Genomic DNA, 16,856 nt, shown 5'->3' on the forward strand with positions numbered 1-16,856 from the left:
GTTAGTTTTAGAGTTTCTACGACAGCAGTTTCATGTCATCATAGAACCTACGGGAGGTTTGTAGGCTCAGCACTTGAGGCTTGGAGTCCTCTGCTGACTGATGAGCATAACATTTCTCTCTTCAGTTATTCCGGCCACTCAGAGCGGGCAAATAGTATTTAAATTTTATTTTCCATGGTATCTGTTTTCCTTGGTGTGTAAAAGTCTCCAGATATGGCTTAGCCTTAGTTATAAACACCTAAGTGCATGTGATGAAGCTCATTACACACATGCAATTTTCAGTTTGAGAGAAGTCTAAAGAAATAAAATCAACGTGGGGTGGGGGGAGGTTTTTTTGATGGAAAACACCTGCCAGTTGAAAAAAATCCCAGAATCTGCTATTTAAGATTGTAAGTCACATTTTCTTTTTTGAGGACCATCCAAACTTGAGGTATTTTTTTCTTTCTTTCTTTCTTTTTAACAAAAAAGGAACAGCTGCTTCTGATTTGTGACAAGATTAAAGCATTTTGGAATCTCTCTCCAGATATCCAAGTTCTGATAGAATGTCTGTTGTGTCATTATCAAATATAACAAGACCGTAACATGGCTCCAGAGTCAATGAACCAAACACTGGAATCTTCTTCTAATTATATAATATAAAACTACTTATAATTCTGATGCCATGAGTTTGGAATTCGTGATTAAGATGGGTTAGGCTTTTGCTAAGCAAGCGTTTTCTTCATAGATACTGCAAACCATATTTTAAAAATAAGATGGCAAGAATAATGCTGAAAATATGTGAAAAACAAACCATTTCCAAATCCCTGAAAGACTCTAGAAGCCACAATTAGCATGAAAATATTTGTGGTGTTTTAATAGTTATTTTATATCTCTGTCTCTGGCTTCTCTGGAGAGTGGTGCTCTCAGCTGCCAGGAGAACAACTAAGTCCACCTGGATATTCCAGACCCCATAAATGCATATGCTCCAGACTGGATTTGATTTTTGTACTCCTGCTAATTGTTCCTGCTGTTTTCCCATTTTCCCATCTTCACTGCCATCTACAAAAGAAATTCAAAAACCGACCAAAGATCGTTGGCTTGGTGGACACAGCTTAGGAAATTTCAGTCTAATTTGCCTCCTCTCCCCTAGAATCCAGCTTGCTGCCTCCTCCTTGCTCACCTGGACCATGGCAACGGCCTCCTGAAGGGCTTCCAACCAGTATCTCTTCCCCAGCCTCTGCAATCAGAGGGAGCCTCCAGGGAAAAAAAGAAAAAAGGTGTCAAATGATATGGAAAACCACCATGGGCTTGACACCGCCTGTTGGATAAAACAGTCATCAGCACTGAGTACCAGCGAGGCTTTACATGGAGAGATGAGGAAGAAGAGCCCAGGCAGGCAGCAAAGAAGAAATACCTACGTCATACTTGGGTCATGGTAAGAAGATCAAATTAGCTCGAATAGGGATTTTTTATAAGTGATGGTTATAGAAGATAACTACAAAGAAGTGAAGGGGGTCCAGATCAGTGAAGACTTGAAAGGCTCAGCCTGAGACTTTCTGACTTTATCCCTCATGCCATGGGGACCCATAGAATGTTCATGAGCAGAACAGGCAGATAAAAGCACAGTCCAGTTGGAATCACCCATCACTCCCCCAATAGCACACACACCATTGAATGTCATTAGGCTACTAATTATTTTTCCTAGTGACCACCCCCATTGTCTTTCACTAAGAAAAAACAATTTATTGACAGGTAATTCTTTAGGTGCTTCCCTTTCACATATTTTCTATTTTTAATAACACTTTATACTGGCCTAACAAACATAAATGTCATTCTAGAGATTTACAATATATTAGTATAATATTAGTGTACGATTTAACGTGTTGGCTCTTTCTCCAGAGACGAAAAAAAAGCATAATACATCATCAGATAAAATATTAACATACTAATGAAAAGACTTCATTTCTCTGAACCAAAGAAAACAAAAACAATGATAAAGAATGCATTAATGAGGGTTTTAAGCATAAATGACAGAAATTCTAATGCCATTTCCAAATATGCTAATTTACTTAAAATTAGAATAAAATGTATCAATACTTACAGATTATCAGAGTCACCTTCTATCCTGACCAGTATGTCACAGGCCCCTAAGCTGACCAGTTGTCACTTCCAAGATATCTCTAAAGCAGCTCAAATTTACCATGGCCAAAGCTGAATGCATTATTATCTTCCCCAAATCTTCTCAGTCTCTGTTAAGGGAGTAAGTGTCCACCTGTTCCCCTAAGCTATAAATGTTGTAATCATCTCTGTCTCCTTTTTCTCTCCCTAAACTCCTGCAATGGTTCCCTAATAGTCATCACTTTTATCTACAAAATGTCTGTCTGAATCAGGCTCACTCAGCATTCTCACCATCAATGCCTTACCATCAATCAACCTCCCAAAAGATTTCATTTGCCTCCTAAACAGTCTTTTACCAATACTCCAACAGCCAGCTGGTCTCTTCTAATCTGAACATTCCTGGAATCCCCTTTCCCCCTCCTCCACCTGACAAACCTCTCTTACCCTTCCAGCCTGAACTCCAATGTCACTTCCCTTGCATTCTCATCATCTCCCACTTCCTTCCCAAAAGAAGGAACAGTTTCCTCCTCTAGATTCCCTCTATGTGTTCTTTCTTGATTACAACACTCATCTCATTTCTACTGTGACTCAATGCTTAAGAATCTGTGCCCTTGGCTGAGCTTGGTGGTTCACACCTGTAGTCCCAGCACTTTAAGAGGCCAAGGCGGGTGGATCACAAGGTCAGGAGTTCGAGACCAGCCTGGCCAACATGGTGAAACCCCATCTCTACTAAAAATACAAAAATTAGCCGGGCATGGTGCCAGGCACCTATAATCACAGCTACTCGGGAGGCTGAAGCAGGAGAGTTGCTTGAACTCAGGAGGTGGATGTTGTGGTGAGCCGAGATCGCGCCACTACACTCCAGCCTGGGTGACAGTGCAAGACTCCATCTTGAAAACAAAAAACAAAAAACAAACAAAAAAAACAATCCATGTCCTCTGACATACTTGTGCATTTATTGGGGTTCAGGACCGCGCATTACTCTTCTTCAAGTTTCTGGTGAGTGGGGGTTCATGCCACCCTCACCACGCTCTCCTTTGAGTAAAGTGATGCATCTCATCCAAAATGTCATCATTTGCAATTTAAGCTTTTAAAATTTTCATAGCTGCACATCTTGCCTCATGTAAATTACCTTTGCCCAACCTTCTTTTGTAGGTGTTTCTATTTGGTCTTCTTAAGAATGGACCACTTACATGCAGAGTTTGGTACAAGATTTTACCCCTGGCTGGATGCCTAAATGACATACAGAGGAAAGGGTGGATAGAGTAAAAGATCTATATGTACTTCGGCACGTACCTCGATAGCCCACAACCCAACCCTGGCATTGGCTTCTAGAGAAAACAGCTATGCAGAGAGAACCTAGCCCACAACCCAACCCTGGCATTGGCTTCTAGAGAAAACAGCTATGCAGAGAGAACCACCTGTACTCCCAAAGTAGAGACTAGAATGTTCTATGATTGAATCATCTGTGGGCAAAAGCAACAGCATGGCCTCTGAAGCAATCACTCCTCATGCCAACTAAATGGCTTTCTCAGCCCACACCTGCCCTGAACTAGTCAATTACCAACGTTGAGAAAGCAGGAAATGAATGGCTCATGATTTTAAGCATCAATAATTTAAATAAAAAAGTCATAAAGAGTCATCCTTCTTCCTGAGAGTGTAAATGAATGTGATTCTAAGTGTATGGTAAAGACATGATAATTGCCAGCAAATTAACTCCCAATGAAGATACAGAGGGATATCTGTCTCCTTTGACTCTTGGACAATTTCTTTCCAAAGGGATTTTATTGTCCCACATTAGGAGTGAGAACTCAACTCAACTCAGTACAGGCCGTGCTTCTGTGTTGAAGAATGATCACCAGGCAGTCACATAGGAGCAGCTTCAGCCAGCGACATTGGTATCCCCACTTGGGGCTGACAAGGTTACGTACTCTGCAACTAGTGTTCTGCAAATCCAGTCATGAGTTGGTCCAGAGTTGTTTTTAGATAAAGAGAAGGCAGTTCTTCTCTCACCCAGATCCTCTCTGGTACACTGACCTTTGAGAATAAGAAGTGTGCGTGTTTTAATTCTATGCTCAGCAATGTAGTGTTGTATTTAGTCAGAGGCTGCATAAGAATAATTTTCTAGAACTCAAACTGGTGTCAGATCTCTGTTAAATTGCAGGTGGCTTCCCCACCTTTTTTGCCTTCATCATCTCTCTCTAGTTTGAGAGTCTTCTCTACCCTGCAATTTTCACCAGTCTGTTTAATACAAAGTAACTAACTTTGTGAGACAACCTCATTAAAACTAAGGTATTGGAGGTCCTATGTGTTATCTCCTCCACTGGAGGAGATCACTTAAAAATCATTTGGAAGTTTCTTTTGATGTGCAGAAGCTCTTTAGTTTGATTAGATCCCATCTGTCAATTTTGGCTTTTGTTGCCATTGCTTTTGGTGTTTTAGTCATGAAGTCTTTGCTGATGCCTATGTCCTGAATAGTATTGCCTAGGTTTTCTTCTAGGGTTTTTATGGTTTTAGGTCTTACATATAAGTCTTTAATCCATCTTGAGTTAATTTTTGTATAAGGTGTAAGGAAGGGGTCCAGTTTCAGTTTTCTGCATATGGCTAGCTAGTTTTCCCAACATCATTTATTAAATAGGGAATCCTTTCCCTGTTGCTTGTTTTTGTCAGGTTTGTTAAAGATCAGATGGTTGTAGATATGTGGCATTATGTCTGAGGCTTCTGTTCTTTTCCATCGGTCTATCTCTCTGTTTTGGTACCAGTACCATGATGTTTTGTTTACTGCAGCCTTGTAGAATAGTTTGAAGTCAAGTAGCGTGATGCCTCCAGCTTTGTTCTTTTTGCTTAGGATTGTCTTCGCTATACAGGCTCTTTTTTGATTCCATTAGGGAGTTGAACAATGAGAACACATGGACACAGGGAGGGGAACATCACACACCAGGACCTGTCAGTGGGTGGGGGGCTAGGGGAGAGATAGCATTAGGAGAAATACCTAATGTAGGTGACAGGTTGATGGGTGCAGCAAACCACCATGGCACGTGTATACCTATGTAACAAACCTGCACGTTCTGCACATGTATCCCAGAACTTAAAGTATAATTTTTAAAATCATCTGGAAAGGATTTGGTATGTACATACCACAATTTGTCTATCCATTCATAAACTGGTGGACATGAAGGACTGACCCACGGGACAACGTAAATGAGCCTTGAAAACATGACATTAAGTGAAAGGAGCCAGACACAAAAGACGATGTGCTGTATGATTCCATTTATATGAAATGCCCAGAATAGGCTAATCCACAGAGATAGATGCAGATTGGTTGCTACCAGGGGTTACAGAAAGGGGAAATGAGAAGTGACTGCTCAGTGACTATGGGATTTCCTTTTGGGGTGATGAAAATGTTTTGGAACTACATAAGGGTGATGGTTTCACAACATTGTGATTGTACTTAATGCCACTGACTTATTGACTTTAAATGCTTGACTTTATGTTATTCAAATTTCACTTCAATTTTAAAAGGTGGGGGAAGTGGGGGAATCTATACTTGACCATGTATGAGTCTTTGATGGTGAAATTTCAGAAGTAGTGGGAATAGAAAAGAAGTTTCCTATTAAGAAGCTTTCACACGGTCTCTAAATCGCAGGTATGCCTGCCTCCGATGTTTCACCTTTGTTGGGGCCCTTCTGGAAAGCCCAGTTAGTGCAAAAGAAACCAAGCCAGGTTGGCCTCAGCCTTTCACTGGATGTATCCATCTTGTGTGAAGAAAAATAAAAAGATTATATAATAAGCAACTAATGCTAACTGGTATTATTATTATTGTCAATATTCTCTGCTGACCTTCTGTTTTCTGTGGCCTAAAATTAGATCGTGTATTGTTTATGAAACTTTCACTTGGGAATGTTTTTTAGGTTGCATGGGTTTTCTGCTGCTGTGGCAGCAGGACCAAGCCAAGGCAAAAGGCCCGGTGTTACTCACAGTTGGCTTTATGATTTCACCCAAGGACAGGGACCAAGGCACGCAGCTGAAAAAGCAACATTGGTTTCTGGTCTCTGATGACACATGTGTTTCTTCTTTCTTTCTCATGCTCCCAGCAAAACAGAGTCCCACCCAGTGCCTTCCCCAAGGAGACCCTTGTTGTTGAGACTCTAGACTACAGCGTCTGGAAGTCTGAGGCTTGAAGCCCATCTCACTCAATTCCTGCTGGGTCTCTGATATGAACATCAGCCCTTCTCAGGGTAGGAATTTGACATTGCGAGAGGGAAAAATAAAGAAATGAGCTTTGGGCATGTACAGTTTTTCTGTCCTGCTTTTTTTAAATTTGAGAAGTAGTATGTTCAACATTGTCTTTCTACAATAAAACCAGAAACATGGTATATCTCTCAGCGTCCAGTCAGGAGGCAGCCATCACTCCAGCTATTTTAACAAGGAAAATGTAACACAAATAACTGTTAACTATTAAAGGTGGTTAACTACTGATATGGTCTGTCTGGGTCCCCACCCAAGTCTCATCTCGAATTATAGCTCCCATAACCCCCACATCATGGGAGGAAACCAGTGGGAGGTAACTGAATCATGGGGTGGGTTTTTCTTGTGCTGTTCTTGTGATAGTGAATAAGTCTCATGAGATCTGATGGTTTTATAAATGGCAGTTCCCCTGCACATGCTTTCTTGCCTGCTACCATGTAAGATGCACCTTTGCTTCTCCTTCACCTTCCGCCATGATTGTAAGGCCCCCCCAGCCATATGGAACTGTGAGTCCATTAAGCCTCTTTTTCTTTATAAATTACCCAGTCTCAGGAATTTCTTTTTCTTTTTTTTTTTTGTGATGGAGTCTTGCTCTATTGCCCAGGCTGGAGTGCAGTGGCGCAATCTTGGCTCACTGCAACCTCCACCTCTTGGGTTCAAGTGATTCTCCTGCCTCAGCCTCCCAAATAGCCAGGATTACAGGCACCCACCACCACACCCAGCTAATTTTTGTATTTTTAGTAGAAATGGGGTTTCACCATCTTGGCCAGGCTGGTCTTGAACTCCTGACCTTGTGATCCATCCAACTTAGCCTCCCAAAGTGCTGGAATTACAGGTGTGAGCCACTGTGCCCGGCCCTCGGGTATTTCTTTATAGCAGTATGAAAATGGACTAATACAACTACTAAAAGGAACTTTAAAAGGATCTTAAGGAAGTAGCAAAGAGCAGCTATTACCTCTAGGCTGAAGGACAGTGAAAAATTAAAGGAACCAAGAACGGGCAGAGGGACCTTCTACCTCCACTGAGGCTGAGGTTCAGATCTCTTCAGAGATTTTTGCCAAATGTTATTCTTGTTTATGCCAAGCCTGCTTTGTGGGAATGAATAAGACAGATCACCATTCCCGTCCCTTATTACAGATCAGTTAGATTGCATGGCACAAAGGTCAGTATCCTTGGTGTCTGCAAAGTGTTTCTTTCCCCCTGCATCGTGAGGGAGGGGGCCACACGACACAACTGTAAGAGTTGAACTCCAAGGAGAAGACTCTTGGTAAACTCATTATTAGAGACTTTTATTTAAAATTTTTTTGCTATTTTTTTTTGCCAAATTTTTTTTGGGCCAACATTTTTTCCTAATTTTTATTTGCTGCCACAGGAACTCACAAATTGCTGGTAGAGAAGCTTTCTGGAAAGCAAAGGCATGGGGTAGTCTGCAGAAGCAGGCCATCTGTTGTTGTAGGAGGCTGTGGGCAGGAAGGAGCTTCTGAGAAGTGACCAGTGCTGGGGAGAGCATGGCCTGAGGCAGAGCTGGGGCTCAGGTGCATGTGCCAGGTGCTACTGCATTGAATGATAATAACTAGCCAAGTCCAGAACTCAGCAGGGACGTTCCTGGCACTACACCACTCTGGCACCCTCTACTGATGACATTTACATTCACCCAGCTGACTAAGAAGAAATGTTTACAGGGTCCAGTTCCAATATCACAAAGCAGAGCAGGGAAGGATGAATTTGAAGCTGAGAGACAATAAATTGACACCTGCCATAGATGGGGATTCCCATTCTCCATCTGATCTCACTTCCAGTGTAGGTAAACCCTTCACACCAGTGAGCTGTTATCAGAATGTCTTCACCCATGAATGGAACATGGACAGCCTGCTTCACCCAACTCCAGCTGCCAGTACTCAAGGGTATTTCCAGGCAGGTCAAAGAACATCACTAAACTTTCTAAATCGGTAAAATAAATATTTTCACAATGTCTTAGGTAAAGGAAAAAAGTCAAGAGGAGGATGTTCGTAAAGTTAGGTGTGCTCAAAATGGCTACATTTTCCATTGAACTCAATTTTCCTTTCCTCTTGAGCACTCAGACTTTCTATCTTCCTTTCACAGTTAAAGTAGACCCACATGACTGGGTTCTAGCCAATGGAAGATAAACAAAAATAATCTATCCCACTTCCAGGTCTGTCCCCTAGAAGACCTCTGGCACGATCCCTCCTGCCTTCTCTTTTCCTGGACCCACACACTGACTGCAGAGCAGATCTCAGGAAAGAGCAGAGCATCTAGGAAAGTAGCCTGTTTCTGAGTCACCACCTGGAGGAGGGCTGCCCTGAAGAGTTGCCCAGCTGGAAATATTCTAATTGGATTGTGAGGAGAGGAAGCAATAGCCCTTCGTGCCCTGGTTCTGAAAACGTGATTTCCAGACCAGTGGCACAAGCATCACCTGGAAACTTGTCAAAAATGAAAATTCTCAGGCCCCACCTCAGACTTAACCAGAAACTCTGGGAATGAGGGGCCCAGCAGTTAGGTGATTTGGGTGTTCTAAAGTTCAATAATCACTGCCTTATTGTGTAAAAACACTAAATTTGGAGGGTTTTTTCCTTAAGGCACATAGACAACCAACTCACATAAAACTCAAACTAAACCCTCATCATAAAAACCTTAAACGAAGAACTTAATAACCAGTTAAAATGTGTCTGCCCAGTAACAGCCCTTTCCCAAAGCAGACCTCCTCCTTGCCTGGGGACTAGACTGCCTTTGTAGGACTAACATTAGCCAGAAGCTTAGAAATTATGGCTTAGGAGTCATGCAGCACAGGCTACCAGATTCTGACTCTCCCTAAATTGCTCCTAAGATCAGTGCTTGAGATAGTTTGCAGACCCTGCACTTGATGGATCAGCTGGCCCCACCCAGATCAATAAACTGGCTCATCTGATCTTGTGGCTCCCACTCAGGGACTGACTGAGTACAAGAAGACAGCTCCAACTCCCTATGATTTCATCACTGACCAATCAGCACTCCTGGCTCACTGGCTTCCCCCCACCCACCAAGTTATTCTTAAAAACTCTGCTCCCTGAATGCTTGGGGAGACTGATTTGAGTAATAATAAAGCTCTGGTCTCCCACAAAAATAAATAAATAAATAAATAAATAGGCTGGTCATAATGGCTCACGCCTGTAATCCCAGCATTTTGGGAGGCTAAGGCCGGCAGATCACTTGAGGTCAGGAGTTCGAGACCAGCCTGACCAACATGGTGAAACCCCATCTCTACTAAAAAATATCAAAAATTAGTCGGGCATAGTGGCAGGTACCTGTAATCTCAGCTACCCGGGAGACCGAGATAGGAGAATCGTTTGAACCTGGGAGGCAGAGGTTGCAGTGAGCCGAGAGTGCGCCATTACTCCAGCCTGGGCAACAAGAGCAAAACTCCATCTCAAAATAAACAAACAAACAAATAAATAAATAAATAAATAAAAATGTGTCTGCCACCTCACCAGGGATTGTTGTCATGGCTCCATCATCCTCAACACCCCTGAAGAGTCCGTACATCCACAAGACCCCTGAATAGACCAGACAGAGGTAGCACTGGTGTTGCAGACTTCATGCTTTTCGATGTTTCACTGTTTTACTGCCCATACTACCTATTTCGGATCCGCACATTTGTTCTAAGCCTGAATCAAGCTGATTAGGTTGCTATAAGGTTGAAGGTTTATTAACCTCAGATACCACCTGTGACATTTGACTGGAAGCCAGAAAACAAGGGCTGTGTTCATTAATTGAGTTACTTTAGACAAGTGACTTAACCTGTTCACTTTTATTGCTTTCTCTGAAAAGTCAAATAATCCCTGACAGACCTGCTTTAAAATCACCTACAGGAAAAAATCTCAAAAAAGAATAAGACAATAGATTGCATTTCCATATTTAGAGATATTCCATATGATCGTTTTTACATTCATCAAAGTTTAAACAACAGAAAACACCAAGTGCTTCCTCTTCCACTCCTTACAACAGAAAACACCAAGTGGTTCCTCTTCCACTCCTTACAACAGCTGTATACAGGAGACTTTGAAGAAACTAAGTAAACTCATATTCAATGTAGAACTATCCAAATGCAAAGTTTTCTACTTCAGTTATTGATTTAAACATAACGTCACTTCTAGAAAAGTGTGGGTTGTTTAATTTCTCAAATATAAAGCCCAAATTTGAAAAATTTTCTGAGAAAAAAATAATCATTTAAGGAAAATAGGAAGAAATAGGAGCATCTGATGTCAAAGGGATATTTTTAGTGAGCCACGTCGGTAAACCAGTCCTGCCAGGAATGTGGTGCTTCAAAGGAGAGTCCTAGCATTTAGCTCAGCTCCACACAAAGCCACATCTTCAGCACTTAGTTCAGAAGTAATTACCATCTAACTGGCACTACGGTGGAAGGAGAAAAGAACTATATTCATCTTGTGATTAAATGGCAATTAGCAACTAAGTGCCCTGCAATAATGTGGCACTCATGACCTCTTCACAGCAGCTTCCCCTGCCAATACCACCAGCCTTCTTGGTATCAAAGCCCAATACATCAGGGCTAGGACCCCAGGGAATCCCAAGGCTGACCTGCACACCAGCTAACATAGGTTGGGTGGAGGCACAAATTAGTGGTTAAGAGCATGGACTCTATAGCCAAGCTGCCTGGATTCCAAACACAGCTCCACCACTAGCAGTCTGCCAACTTGGTCAAATTACCTAAACCTTCCTGATCATCAGTGTCCTCATCTGAAAACTGGGGGAAATAGTTGTTTCTAAGATATAGCTTGATTGTGAGGCTTAAGTGAGTCAAAAATGCAGAGCATTGGCCGGGCACGGTGGCTCACGTTTGTAATCCCAGCATTTTGGGAGGCTGAGGCAGGCGATCACCTGAGGTCGGGAGTTCGAAACCAGCCTGACCAACACAGAGAAATCCCGTCTCTACTAAAAATACAAAGTTAGCCAGGCATGGTGACGCATGCCTGTAATCCCAGCTACTTGGGAGCCTGAGGCAGGAGAGTCACTTGAACCCGGGAGGCGGAAGTTGCGGTGAGCCGAGATCACGCCATTGGACTCCAGCCTGGGCAACAAGAGTGAAACTCCGTCTCAAAAAAAAAAAGGCAAAGCATTTAAGAGAGTTCCTAATACATGGTGAAGCCCCAATCAAAAAAGGCTAATGTTTCCCTAGGCTTCAGTAGGTTCCCCTCCACAAGCCTGGGATAGATTAACTCTTTTCTACCAATGCATTGTTTAATGCTAAATATAATATTTAAATGTATTATACTGCTCCAAACAAAAACTAAACAAAACAAACATCTTTTCAGTCATGAATCCTGGTTCATCCTATTCCCAAGGGTCCACCTTCAGTTGTTCCAAGTTATGAAACAAATAGAAGCAAGTTTTAGGAAGCCCTGGACAGTAACTATTGCCCAAGAATAAGCCTGTGGATCTGGACCAGAGATTGAGAAGTCCCACTTCTCCAGCAGAAGTAAATGAGGATGGACCAACGTCATGCCAAAGGGAAGACACACATGATCAGCTCTTGATGATCTACAACAAGGTAGCTTCTTAGGCTGGCATCTCCTCTTGTCAAAGTGATTGTGAATTTGATGCACAAACTATTTCCAAAATTAGTTTTAAAACATAAGTAGAGGATGAATCTGTTGCAAACCATAGCACTTCTTTAAGGCTATTCCTCTGTAGCAGCAGGTGTCTATTTGCTCTCCCAGTTCTTGCCAGATTTTGCTCTGTGTCACAGAAACCTTCATTCCCCATACTCCTTGCTCTCTGGCTTCTAAGTAGTTTTAGCCAATAGGAGGCAATGGTAAGACTGGAGAGTCTTATGCTACATAGAACAGGACCCCCAACAGTGCCCACATCTCCTCTGTGGGCTGAGCTCCCACCAGAGAGCCCTTCACTCTGGGTTCTCAACTCCAGCCAGGCAGCCCCTACTCTGGGGCAGGGCGACCCCACACTGAGGAGTCCCCTAGTTTTGATATCTCATCCTTCCATTGTTCCCCCAGTCCAAGGGGTGGCAGTAGAATATTCTTATTGCGAATTACTGATTGCCTGGTTGTTCTCTGGTGGTTTATCAGCTCTTACATCACCTGTATAACCAATTCCCTTTATTAAATTCCCTGTTTGAAAAGCCTAGGCTGGATTTTTGTTTCCTGAAGGGTTGGGGTCTCTGAATAATAAGCCATTAATTGTATGTATGTGTCATTCTCCCTCCATGATTTCAGTGTTAAAAGCACTGGAGTAGGAGTCAGGAGTCCTGAGTTCTGGTCCCAGGTCTGCCCCTAATTGACTGTGTGACCATAAGCATGCTTCTCTGTGCCTCAGTTTCCTGAGGTGGTTCAAGCACATTCACGGGCAAGCCACTTTACATTAACAGCAGAATCAGGACAAGGTGATCCAATCTGTTTTGGGGATGAGGGAGGAACTGCACGGGGGCTTGGGTCATTGCTGCGTATGTGTTTGTATGTCTTACATGAGCTTGTAATTTCCCAGGGAACTCATAGGTACATAATTTCCTCTGTACTCATGATTTTCACCCTAATTTTTCACATTTAGAATTAAAAAGAGTTTAGCACATTAACATTGCAAAATAAGGATTGGTGAGGCTAATACTATCCATATTAATACCCCAACCAAATTAGTATAAAAATACTGGATAATAAACATGAAAATATGGTAAATTCAGGGCCTCAGAAAGTAGATTTGTGTTTTCTTTCTCTTTTCTAAACTAGCAGTTCCAGTATGACTAGTTATGGGCCACACAGGAGCACAGCCATGTAAAATTTCCAGTGTGCTGTCTGTAACCTGATCTTTTTAACTTTTTCTAATAATTAATAATTTTGAATAATTATTATTTGATATTAATGTCCATAACAGCTGTACTATTAGCCTTTCATTGATTTTAACCCAGAGTTGCAATCAGCACATACTTTTTTTTGGAGATGGAATCTCACTCTGTTGCCTAGGCTGGTATTGAACTCATGGGTTCAAGAGATCCTCCTGCCTCAGGCTCCCAAGTAGCTGAGATTATACATGTGCACCATCATGCCCAGCTGCAATCAGTACATACTTAAGTCAGTTATCAATTCATGCCCTTTATTGAAAGAACATTTAAACATAAGACTATTTTTATATGCATGGGTCTCGTACATCACACACACACTCACACACACACACAAACATGCACTCAACTTTGAAAATATTTCTACAATGAAAACTATCATAAATTCTTTCTTCTCAGGCAACACAGTCCTAAACTTCACCCAAAATATTCTATTTTCTTTTAACTCCTCACTGCCTCTTAAAAAAATTGATCTCTCTCTCTTATCAAAAGCAAAAGCCAATCCTGAACTATTCATGTGTACCTTCCATGACCACTATGGTAGCACCAAACACACGTAGCCACTGGGTACTTGAAATGTGGCTATTCCAAATAGCATTGTGCCAGAAATGTAAAAAATACACCACATTTTGCACCCTCAATGTGAAAAAAGCATAAATTATATCATTAATAATTTTATGTTAATTGCACATTGAAAGTATAATATTTTGGATAAGCTGGGATATACTGTTAAAATTAATTTCATCTGTCTCTTTTACTACAAAATTTAAAGTTGCATTGCATCACATTTCTACTGGACAGCACTGAGTCTACAAGTTAAGGAAAGGAAAAGGCACTTCTACCATTCTCTGCCTTTTTACGAGAATCTTAATGAAGAGGAGCAGTATTGACACATTGATGGGGTGGGGGTGGGGGAATGGCAGAACTTACACGAAAGATGGATGTGCCTGAGTTTTAACTTGCTGACACCCAAATCAAGCTTCGGCCTATAGAGAAAATAACAAAGGCCCAATTAATAGTGCTGTACACTGGAAACAACATTATTGTGTTAATAGCTTGTGCTGCCTTCAAATGTCCAAGACAGAAGAGCTTAAAGCATTTTATTCTAATTGACTGAAGGCTGAAGGAAGTAAGGACCTCAGAATTAAAGTTTCAGAGAACTGAATTGGCCCTTTGCTTCCCCATTTGATGATCATTCAAAAAAGTGTACATGTAAAATATGTCTTACAAATATACAGAAGGCTAAAGCCTTAGTACATTCAGAGGAAAAGATTACATATATATTCTACCTTACATCTAAATAATTCCATTCATCATCTAAATCCATGGGCTTGGCATGGACCCTGGTACACAGTGGGTGCTTAATGTTTGTGGAACCGAACTAAACGCACAACCTAACAAGCTTTACAATTACTGGAACTCGGGATCCAGTCATGCCGTTTAAAACAAGGAAGCAAAGACACAGCTCCAGAAATTCAGAAATACAGTTGCAGAAATTACCAAAAACATGCCAAAGCTGGCCGGGCGTGGTGGCTCACGCCTGTAATCCCAGCACTTTGGGAGGCCGAGGTGGGCAGATCATGAGGTCAGGAGATTGAGACCATCTTGGCTAACATGGTGAAACCCTGTCTCTACTAAAGATACAAAAAATTAGCCAGGCGTGGTGGCGGGCACCTGTAGTCCCAGCTACTGGGGAGGCTAAGGCAGGAGAATGGCAAGAACCCGGGAGGCGGAGCTTGCAGTGAGCGGAGCTTGCAGTGAGCAGAGATCGCGCCACTGCACTCCAGCCTGGGCGACAGAGCAAGACTCCGTCTCAAAAAAAAAAAAAAAAAAAACATGCCAAAGCTATTAAAAGGATGGAAAGCTGAATCAAACATATTTGGAGAGCCACAGAGTGCCACGATGCCTTTCTAATAACTAATTAGGACCTTGCTTTTCTACAGGGTGGTATAATAACCATTTGGCTAGTACTTTAAGGGGGAAAAAGTCTCTTCACCACCACAGTCTGTATTCATTTGCATTCTTTTATCTAGGCATTTTACACTTACAAATATATATATAATATATATATATATATATATACATATTTAAAGAGTATATTCTTTTTTCCTTGAATGAATCATGTGGGCACTGGGGTGGACCTCCAGGGATTTTGGGTGGATGAGACCAATACAGGAATTGCTAATGTGGTTTCTATTGAATGTGATGGATTCATTAGGTAGAATCATTTGCTAAACTAAGAGTACTATATTTTTCCTCCATTCGTCTTTGTCTTTTGGATTCCGGGGGTGACTCTGCCGACAGTGCCACTGTGAGCTGAATGAGCAGCCTTGCTTGAAGAAGGTGGCTTCAGGAACAAATGTTGCTATTCCTTGACTCGTGAGCTCCTGCATTTCAGCCCTGGCCCCTCACCTTGAAGTCACTCTGAAGCTACGCTTCACAGGTGTGCTCTCATTTTCTCAGAGAATTAAAGGGATGAACTCCAAGGCTTTGGGAGTTTCATCTTCTCCCTGTCACACAGTATGTAACCTGGATGCAACCATCATGGTCTTTAAAAATCCCAGGGACTGTTACTTATCAGGTGTGCTAAGCTGAATAGCGACCCCCAAAAGGATATGTTTATGTCCAAACCCCTCAGCACCTGTGAATGTGGCCTTATCTGAGAAAAGCATTTTTGCACATAATTAAGGATTTCAAGATGAGATCATCCTGGATTTAGGATGGGCCCTAAATCTAATGACGGGTGTCCTTATAAGGGAAAGACAGAGGGAGTTTTGACACTGCTATGGTTTGGATATGGTTTGGATATGGTTTGTCTCCATGGAAACTCATGTTGAAACTTGATTCCTAATGTGGCAGTGTTGGGAGGTGGGGCCTAGTGGGCACATTTGGGTCCCCTTCCCACATGCCAAATTCCCCTTTGACTTCCACCATGTTATGGTGAAGCTCAAAAGCCCTCACCAGAAGCCGAGCAGATGTCAGAGCCATTCTTTGAACTTCACAGCCTGCAGAACCGTGAGCTAAATTAACCTTCTTTCTTTAAAAGTTTCCCAGTCTTAGGTATTCAGTTAATAGCAACACAAAATGGATTAAAAACAGAAGCTCAGTTCCTTTTCAAGTAGGACCAGAAAAGTTGTCTAGTATAATTCTAACATAGTGCTGGAATCCGGTTCCCACCTCCATTCTTCCAAATACACACACATTCACACACGCTCCTTGTCTGTACCCATGAACCTCTAGGGAGTTCACCTCCTCTTACAATGGCATCCGCCTATGGGTTCCCCTGCGAGTCTTTGGAGAGCAAGAACTGTGTTCTCAACCTCCAAGTGGTCCCAGCACCTAGGGCCATATCCAGCACACACAGGGGCTTAATACATGTTTGCTAAGTGAACAAACAGAAATAATCTACGATTAAAAATGAACTCCCAGTAATACTTGTGTCTCAGTCCTAGTTCTTTCCTCAAGAGTCTACTGATTGTGCTTCTCCAGTGCCAACATGACATCTGGGCATCGAGTCCATCATCTGACTTATATAGACTTCATCACATAGACCACTGTTGAGCAGAGGCACGGACAGACAAGACCATGACCTCTTATGTGCATTTGCACGTACCTTCTTTGTTCAAACTCCCACTCCTTCAAACCTCAA

At 42.1% G+C, this 16,856-nt stretch overlaps 1 long non-coding RNA gene across 1 annotated transcript in view; it reads right to left on the reverse strand.

Moving 5' to 3' along the window:
• Positions 1-16,856, reverse strand: part of LOC134738942 (uncharacterized) — a 348,480-nt gene that overhangs the window by 172,210 nt on the left and 159,414 nt on the right. Inside the window, exon 2 of the long non-coding RNA XR_010125231.1 lies at positions 14,138-14,193. This is a non-coding gene — a long non-coding RNA (uncharacterized LOC134738942). The remainder of the gene's footprint in view (positions 1-14,137; positions 14,194-16,856) is intronic.

Source organism: Pongo pygmaeus, chromosome 22 (assembly GCF_028885625.2).
Source record: "Pongo pygmaeus isolate AG05252 chromosome 22, NHGRI_mPonPyg2-v2.0_pri, whole genome shotgun sequence".
In the NCBI taxonomy this organism is placed as follows: domain Eukaryota; kingdom Metazoa; phylum Chordata; class Mammalia; order Primates; family Hominidae; genus Pongo; species Pongo pygmaeus.